The sequence below is a fragment of the Oryzias latipes genome, chromosome 12, assembly GCF_053564925.1.
Source record: "Oryzias latipes strain Hd-rR chromosome 12, Olatipes_Hd-rR_3.1".
Classification (NCBI taxonomy): Eukaryota; Metazoa; Chordata; class Actinopteri; order Beloniformes; family Adrianichthyidae; genus Oryzias; species Oryzias latipes.
The window spans coordinates 11,730,866-11,739,090 of record NC_136248.1 but is presented as its reverse complement, the minus strand read 5'-3'; the positions used below and the strand labels follow the sequence as shown (position 1 = coordinate 11,739,090).

General features: G+C 37.0%; 1 long non-coding RNA gene across 2 annotated transcripts; it reads right to left on the bottom strand.

Annotated features, from left to right (window-relative positions):
* Positions 1 to 272: 272 nt before the first annotated feature.
* On the bottom strand, positions 273 to 4,397 carry LOC144996320 (uncharacterized). Of its 2 annotated transcripts, XR_013659316.1 has the most exons (3): positions 4,234 to 4,397; positions 3,649 to 3,706; positions 3,374 to 3,500 (listed from the first exon to the last, which is right to left on the bottom strand). It is a non-coding gene; the product is annotated as an uncharacterized LOC144996320 (long non-coding RNA). The 2 variants fall into 2 exon arrangements; XR_013659315.1 differs by lacking the exon at positions 4,234 to 4,397 and having other exon boundaries at positions 273 to 3,500; positions 3,649 to 4,019.
* Positions 4,398 to 8,225: the final 3,828 nt, after the last annotated feature.

Sequence of the window (8,225 nt, the reverse complement as noted above, 5' to 3'; positions counted from 1 at the left end):
CATTGTTTTTATATTTAGAGCTCTAAGCAACCAAACAGTTGTCTATATAAAAGAGCTTTTACAATTGTGCACTTTTAGCAGGCTGAAAAAATTATCTTTTTAAAATTGCCATTTCAAATTTGGGTTTTAAATTTTGTGTTCCATTTTTCTGTGCTTGTATTGGAAGGATTTGTTATTATTTTGTTTAAAAGTGCTACATATTGTATATACACATAATTTATTTAGAGAAATTTGCTATACGTTGTGTTTTTTGGTTTTGTAGTTTAATTTCATTGGATTTATATTAAGGAAAGAAGTTGCAGCATTGATTAAAAAAGGATAAAAGAGACATTTACTGTCTAAGTCTTATGTTACATCTGTAGAACTGTACTGAGAGTTGGGTTTTGTTTTGGAGCACATTCATATGTTTTGTTTGTAAAAAAAAAAAGATAAAATATTAGGTTAATTGCATTTTACATGACTAGAAAAGCAATGATTATTCATAAAAATCTATGAAAGACATACAAAACAAATGAAAAAGCAGTCTGCCCTCCCTCTTGTGTCTAAACTCTTGTCACCTCACTTCTGGGTTAGTTAGCATATGAACTGGCAGCTGGTGTGTGTGTGTGTGGGGGGGGGGGGGGTGAAATTTGACTCCAGCAACAGGGATGATTGAGGAGCAGGCTGCAGCATGAGGAAAAGACTTAAGCATGTAAGAGGAAATGACATCCTACAGTTGACCAGTTCATTTTATATCTGTAAAGAATATTCAAGAAGCATTTAGACATGTTCAGCTATATGCGTGTGAAACTTGGTGTGGATATTTGAAGCATAAGTAATTTTAAAACACACTTGTTTGGAGTCCAGACGGAAAAAGCACAGGTTTTGGGATGAATCAGGATTTTTTTAAAATCATCTGTTTCACCTGGACTTCTGAAAAAAATATGGAAGGCAGCAAACACAGATCCCTACATTTAAAAAAATAAATGGTGTTGATATATGATGATTAAGTTATGAAAAAAAATAGGTGTTTGTAGTTTTGCCTAAAAAGACGTTTTCGGACCTTTTTGGATGTAATGCTCTCTAAGATGTCACCTGTAACTTCAATCATTCTGAATTTTTTTAGGAAGCAGTAGCACATAAATGCCTATGAAAGTTGAATTCTTGGTGCTGATAACCTAAACAGAATTTATGCTAAAAATCTTTGTTCAGTCCAAAATTTCATTAAAAAAATCAAGTGATGAAGTTTCTCGTAGACCCTATAGTGTTACATATCAAAGCTGGAGGTTATTAAAGGCATCTAATTCTGAAATCTCAGCTTCCTGAGACAAACGGCTGATTTATAATAAATTTCTATTATTTGGGTGCACATAATCGACCACTTCCTGTTACGCAGGCACCGTCAGGTGTACACCCATGAAACTTCAGATTATGAGAGAGGACCCTTCTGAGTATCTCCAGTTTTAATTTCATGCACATCGGACAAAGCAAAGAGAAAATACAGGGCAGAATGTGCCCAATGCAATAACTAGGTGGCGCTATAGAGCTCGTCCAAGATTGTCATATCCATGGGTTCAGAATAGAAGCTTCATCATATCCATTGAATTTCAGTGAGATTGGACAAGGAATGTGCACGTGAGAGCAACTTTTGTGTGCATGGCGAGATGCCCAACTTTGCCGCTCTGTCACGACCACACCCCCGCATTGAAAGTTATGGTTTTTTGTCAGAGTAAACTTCAATGGCTTTTCAACAGGTGGATGTCATTTTCAGGTGTGTCGGCTCATCCTACTCAGAGCAGTGATGCTCCAAGTAAAACATGTCATTTCATCTTGCCAGCAGGTGGCGCTACACTTTTTCCAGATTCTTTCACTGCAGATGTGTTCAGAGTCAGACTACAATCATGCATATCAATCTTGGATCAGATTGGAATATGCATGGCTGAGTTATGGCCATTTTTCTTTTCATGGCGTGTTTTCGAAACAACGTCAAATTTCTACGCGCCGCCACGACCACAAACTTCTGTAAAAACTTAAAAGCTTTGCAATTTAACATCGGACATGTGTTTAGTTTACAAAACCAAAGTTTGGAGTCATTATTCACAAATCTCTAGGAGGAGTTCGTTCTAGAAGGAGGCCTGCAAATGTCCAAAATAGAACAAAAATGACATATTGACCTCAATATATCAGACTTCCTGTGCGAGTGACAGGTGGGTCCTTTCAGACTTTTTTGTAGGTCTCCATCTGAAGAACATGCCCTGTAAAAATCAAGCTTGTACGTTAAAGCGTATGCGGGGCGTCGGGACAAAAGTCACTGTAGGTGGCGCTGTCGAGCCATTTTTGCGCACCCATGCCAATTTCCCATAAAATACGAAATTTTTCGCGACTCCTGATGTGTGTGCCAAATTTGGTGAGTTTTGGGGTATGTTAAAGGCCTCAAAAATGCGATTCTTCCGGCAGAAGAAAAATAATAATAATAATAATAAACCTAACAGATACAATAGGGTCCTTGCACTCCGTGCTCGGGCCCTAATAAACCTAACAGATACAATAGGGTCCTTGCACTCCGTGCTCGGGCCCTAATAAACCTAACAGATACAATAGGGTCCTTGCACTCCGTGCTCGGGCCCTAATAAACCTAACAGATACAATAGGGTCCTTGCACTCCGTGCTCGGGCCCTAAATATCCATTACCTTTGAAGCAAATGCAGAGCAAACACTTCCAATATTTACTTAAGGAACTTTAAGAAATAATAAAATGATACCTTTTCTAGATGTCTATTTCTAGTGAGAGTACAATACAGTGTTCATGGCATGATCCACTTCAGGTCAAAGACCCAAAGTCATTTTTAAGGCAAGTTACACCTTGGCTTCTTACAGCTGTTATCCGTTTTTGAATTATGCACATTAGAAATTCACCTGGAGGTCATAAATCGTAACCAAGCTGGCCAGTTCCTGTCTGTTTTGGTGGACTTAGTCTCAGAAAAGGGCAGCTTTAAGTTACACAAACATGTAAAAACTGCACAATTTCCTCTGACTGCATCTACTCTAAATAAATCCATTTCAGATCTTGACAGATGAGTTTTCATGGTTTCAAATGATGGAATGGTGCTAATGCAACATCATTTTATTATTGTAATATACTGTCATAAAGACATGACAATATTCCAAAGTGTCTCCACATACATGGCAGTGGAAACACTTTGGAATATTTGCTATGTAGTACTGCAGTATTATATGTAGTACTGCATAGTGCCAAAGTAACAGAACACAACTTGCACCTCCATTCCATTGTGCCACCTTCAGCCTGCAATCTAAATATGTTTAGTTCAAATGTAAATAATTTCAGCTCTATTTAGACCTTTGGCTAGTTAAAATGTGCATAAATGTTTCCATGCTGCCGTATAAATCTAATAATGGTAATAGTTCAGGATGAATATATTAAATAAGTATAAAACTCACCCACTGACACCTCTTTTCTGGTGAAATGGTGACTTTCTGGTGAACTTTCTGAAGTTCAGTATCTGAAAAAGTCCAAAAGAGATTTTTCAATGTTAAAAAATGTTTCAATTATATTCTGATCAAAAAACATTTATTGCACTACACAACCTATTGCATTTTTTGTTTTTTTAAAATAGCTCTAGACAAATAACTGATCAGGAGACAAGTTACCTGGCTGGCCTTGGCGTCTACCTGGAGGTGAAACACTGAACACTCTGTAGTTCGGTACCTGAACACAACACGAGCACGTTGATTAATTTATTTTTACAAAAACCTTTTTTATAACGGAGATCAGTGATTTATAAAAGCTTAAAGCTGCATTCAAAACCCAATGCTTCCATCATGTAGCAACCAGGCTTAAAACTGTTGGCGGTAGCTCCTCCCACACAACCGTTAGAGGCTTTGAGTGACATTTTTGGACAAATGTCCAGCAGCAAACTTTAGCCACAGACAGAGGCCTCCAACGCGAATTTCACACGCGGATCATGTTTAGTGTGATTGCAGCATAACAGATCATTTCTACCTCTGAAAAAAAAAAAAAACCTCATCACTGTCGTAACTTACGGGCAGAAATGCATTTTGGGTTTGGCTCGCCATACGTCTGCTAATATGACAAACTAATCATGTATGCATTGCCACATTAAGCTCTAAAACAATCGTAACACACATATGTTTAAACAACAGTAAACCACATTTACGGTAGTATAAGAGCATTCTTAAAGCATTCATTCAAAATAAACCATGAACGATACTTACCAAATTAAATCAGGGCTGAAGACAAGACGGCACCATCAGCGATGAGGCGGATGAAAAAAAAAACCCGAGGTTGGGGCGTTTTGAAGCGGGACGAAATCGCAACGCTTTGCAGAAAAATAAAATGCTCGACTTTCAATTTCAAACGTCGCATACTCGCATTCGGCAAATCCAACATGGCCACCTGAGCTAACGTAGAGAAAAAGAAAGACCCTCCCACCAGTACGTGATGACGTCATGACGCTACTTCAGGGATCTTAAAATTTTTGAGTGCTAGATACAAATAAGCTTTAAAATATTTAGCACTGTTAAGTTCAATTTGAAAAAATCTTGATAGAGCTTAATACTTTATAGTTGAATCAACTACAAAATGACATTTAAGTTGTGTAACCTTAATAGTTATGAGTCAGTACAAGTGATAGGGTTTAGAGTGTGTTCAAAATGGGAGGTGGCGGCCTCTCGTCCAATCAGAGCACGAGAAATCATCTGCCTTCCGTTTCATGCAAAGTGCCTTCCTTTTCATTCAAAGTGCCTTCCTTTTTTTTTTTTTTTTTTTTTTTTTTTTTATTGAACAATTGCAACTTACAAAACAAGAAAATACAACAATTATGCACATATAATGTACAATAGAATTCTGAATACAGAACAAACATGTTGCATTCTTTAAAAAATACTAATTATTAATAATAAACACAAAAGGGAATAAGAAATAAAAAGAAACAAAAAAATAAAGAGAAAAGAGAAAATGCGAGAGTAAATCTATGTCAGCAGTCCAAAAGATTTACAGATGCTAATTGTTTTTTGAGCTTTTGTATTTTTTGAAGCAGAAATTAAGTTTAAATAATGCTGCAGTTCCAGTTTGAACACAAAGAAATCCGGTTTTTTATTGGAAAATTTTCTTTTGTGTATATGAAATTTAGCGATAAATAATACCATGTTGCCTTCCTTTTCATCCAAAGTCACTTCCGTTTCATGCATACTCCTCTCTCACACACACATATAAACTCTTCCTCACACGTTCATATATACTTGTCTTTCACATACATACATTCTTTTTTAAGAGTGACAATGAGAGTGAGAATGTATGTATGTGTAAAGTAATATATATGCATGCGAGAGAGAGAATATATGAATGCGCAAGTGAGAATATATGTATGCGAAAGAGAGTATATATGACTGTGAGAGCAAGAATGTATGAATGTGAGAGAGAGAATATATGGATGCGTAAGAGAATATATGTATGCGAAAGAGAGTATATATGACTGTGAGAGCAAGAATGTATGAATGTGAATGGTTCAGAATAAATAATGTCTTATACGGCCCCTCATATCTAACTGTTTATTTGTCAGAATGTTTATTTTAACACAGCTGAAAACGCTTCTTACATAATTTTTTTGTGTCTCTGTATAAAGAAACTCTGATTTATCGATATGAAGATAAGAGGAGTTGAGGATTAACAGGTGTTTGAATACTTCCAAATACATGTGTGAACTTGCTTGTGGTGACATAATCAAAGATCTTTTTATTAAAATCAATGAGTATTACATTGTGTAATGTGCAATAATGATTACTCAAATGTTTTATTTACAATCAATAAGCTATTGATTTTCTTTACTTGATCTGCAAAGTGCAGCAATAACTACTGGTTTAATGTGATCTAATAATATACGAGGATTAGTTCTTAATGGTTACCGTTACTGTTTGCTGAAATAATGATTAAATGTTTTCTGAAGATTTTCAATCCTTTTCTGCTTTTTATTTTCAGGTTTGTCCATTGACATTGATGTCAGGTGTACAAAGAAAAATGCTTTTTTTAATATACACAAGGTTATGTGAACTTGTTGGAAGATTGAGGCATATTAGGACCACATATTAGGAGTTAACAGGAAATTTACATTGGCACAATACTGCAAAAGAGCCCAGATTCTTTACAAGCCACACACAGCAGATGTAATACTCTCAAAGTTGTCACATATTAGACCCCCTTGCTTCAATCAGAGGTCACCCCCAGCATATCCACTCCAGTCAAACTGTCCTTGTGTGTGTTTTTGAATCTAAGACCTTGAGAAGAAGGTTTAATGTAGAGAACTAAAGAAACAGGAGGAGTTTGTCTGAGTGCTTGCAGGTCACAATGTTGAAAAAGACTGCTGGAGCTTCATCTTAGAAGGTTCAACGTACTTAGAGGAAAGTCAATGCACCCTCACTTTGTCCTGCCTCTTAGTTCATACTAAAAATAAGTCACATGTTGGTAATGAAAATTTAAAAAGAGCACATTCCAAATATTAACACACTCGAAGAGTAGCAAGTGACCCTGATTGTAAAAGCAAAACATGTCAATCACAAGAGCTGCAATCCTTGTGTTAATTTACAGGACAGGAAAAAAAAGAACATAATCCAACACTGAAGTTTTTAACCACAAAGTACAGAGCAAACAGTACTTGATAAGGAAGGTCAGACCTCTCAGTGTTTGCAGGAAAGTGCTGCATTTTATCTGTCTGGGAGAAAGAATGAACTTTCCATGTGGTTTGGGGTCAGCCGGAACAGATCTGGTAGCTCAGGGTCTTTTTGGATCAAGAGGGTCCAATGGACTTGTACCCATAACAATCAGGGGTCACAAATGTTTATGGACAGCATCACCTCTTATGTCTTACTGACTGGAAAAAAAAATATGGATAAGAAAAGCTCAGTGGACTTGTAGTAGAGTGTCCACCCTGTGACTGGAAAGTCGTGAGTTCAAATCTAGGCCAAGTCATACCAAAGACTCTAAATATGGGACCCAGTGCCTCCCTGCTTGACACAACATTTAGGTTTATTTTTCATATAAAGATAAGCCAAAACCACTTTCCTGACATGAGGGTATCCATATCTGGCATTGTAAGGTCTCCAACAATGGACCAAACCGTTTCATGCCCATTTTGACATTTTGCACCTGCCTCTTCCATTTGTAGGTGGCAGACATGCGTTAGTAAACAGTAGAAAATGAAGAAGCTTTGTGATCAACCAACTTAATAAAGCATAATAAAAAGAAAGTACTTGAAAATTCATAGAAGTAAAAATAACAAAATTTACAGAAACTACAATAATAAAGCTTCAAAGAATACCATACCAATAAAAAGCATACTAAAATGTCTTCAAAAGTCTTTTAAGATGGTACCTGTCACAAGAATAGGCAGACGGCTTGATCCAAGTGCAGCAGGTTTACAAGTTCAGCTAGTCCGGATCCAGGCGAGAGTCAGGGTAGGCGGCACAGGGCTGGCAGGCCGGGGGTTAGGAGACAGGGGGTCAGGTCCAACTATAACACTTGGTAAGGAAGGCAGAGTGTCACAAACTATACTTCACACTGAGCTCAGCTCAATGCTTAAGTATGCTGTGGTTGATTGAGTGAATGAGAGTCAGATGTGCAACATCCAGGAAGTGTGTGCGAGGGATGCTCAGGAGACAGTTACCGACGGTGACCAGAGGGGGAGACAGAGCTCTGATGTCTGGCAGAGCCATACACATCAAAAATTGCTACAACAACAAACGTCTTGTTATAATGAAAGTAAAAAATATATACAATTATGAGGAATTATTCAGATTATATGAAAAGCTCCATATCGGCCCCTAATACTATCATAACTGTCTTCCTTGTTGCATATTTACATGTTAAAAAAATTCCCAACAACACAGGAATGTGTCTCCCAAAAGCTTTTTAATTGGAGAAACAGAATGATGAGGTAAGCAGATGTTCAGTGTCTGGCTTGCATGTCTGTTTGACCTAAATATTTCTATTTTTGGTTTAGTTCCTGCATGTTCATTTCTCCGTATGTGAAGGTCCATTTAGAATGCACACTTTCTTTCTAACTGTATATGTCAGGTCTCGTACAGAGGTTTTATGATTGTTTTTGATTCTTAAGGTGGAGCGTCTGCCTTTTCTTATTTTATTTTATTATTTTGTAATTTAAACCTCCCTCATAGCACCTTGATTTTTGTGCAAACTCACATTTGCTTTACAA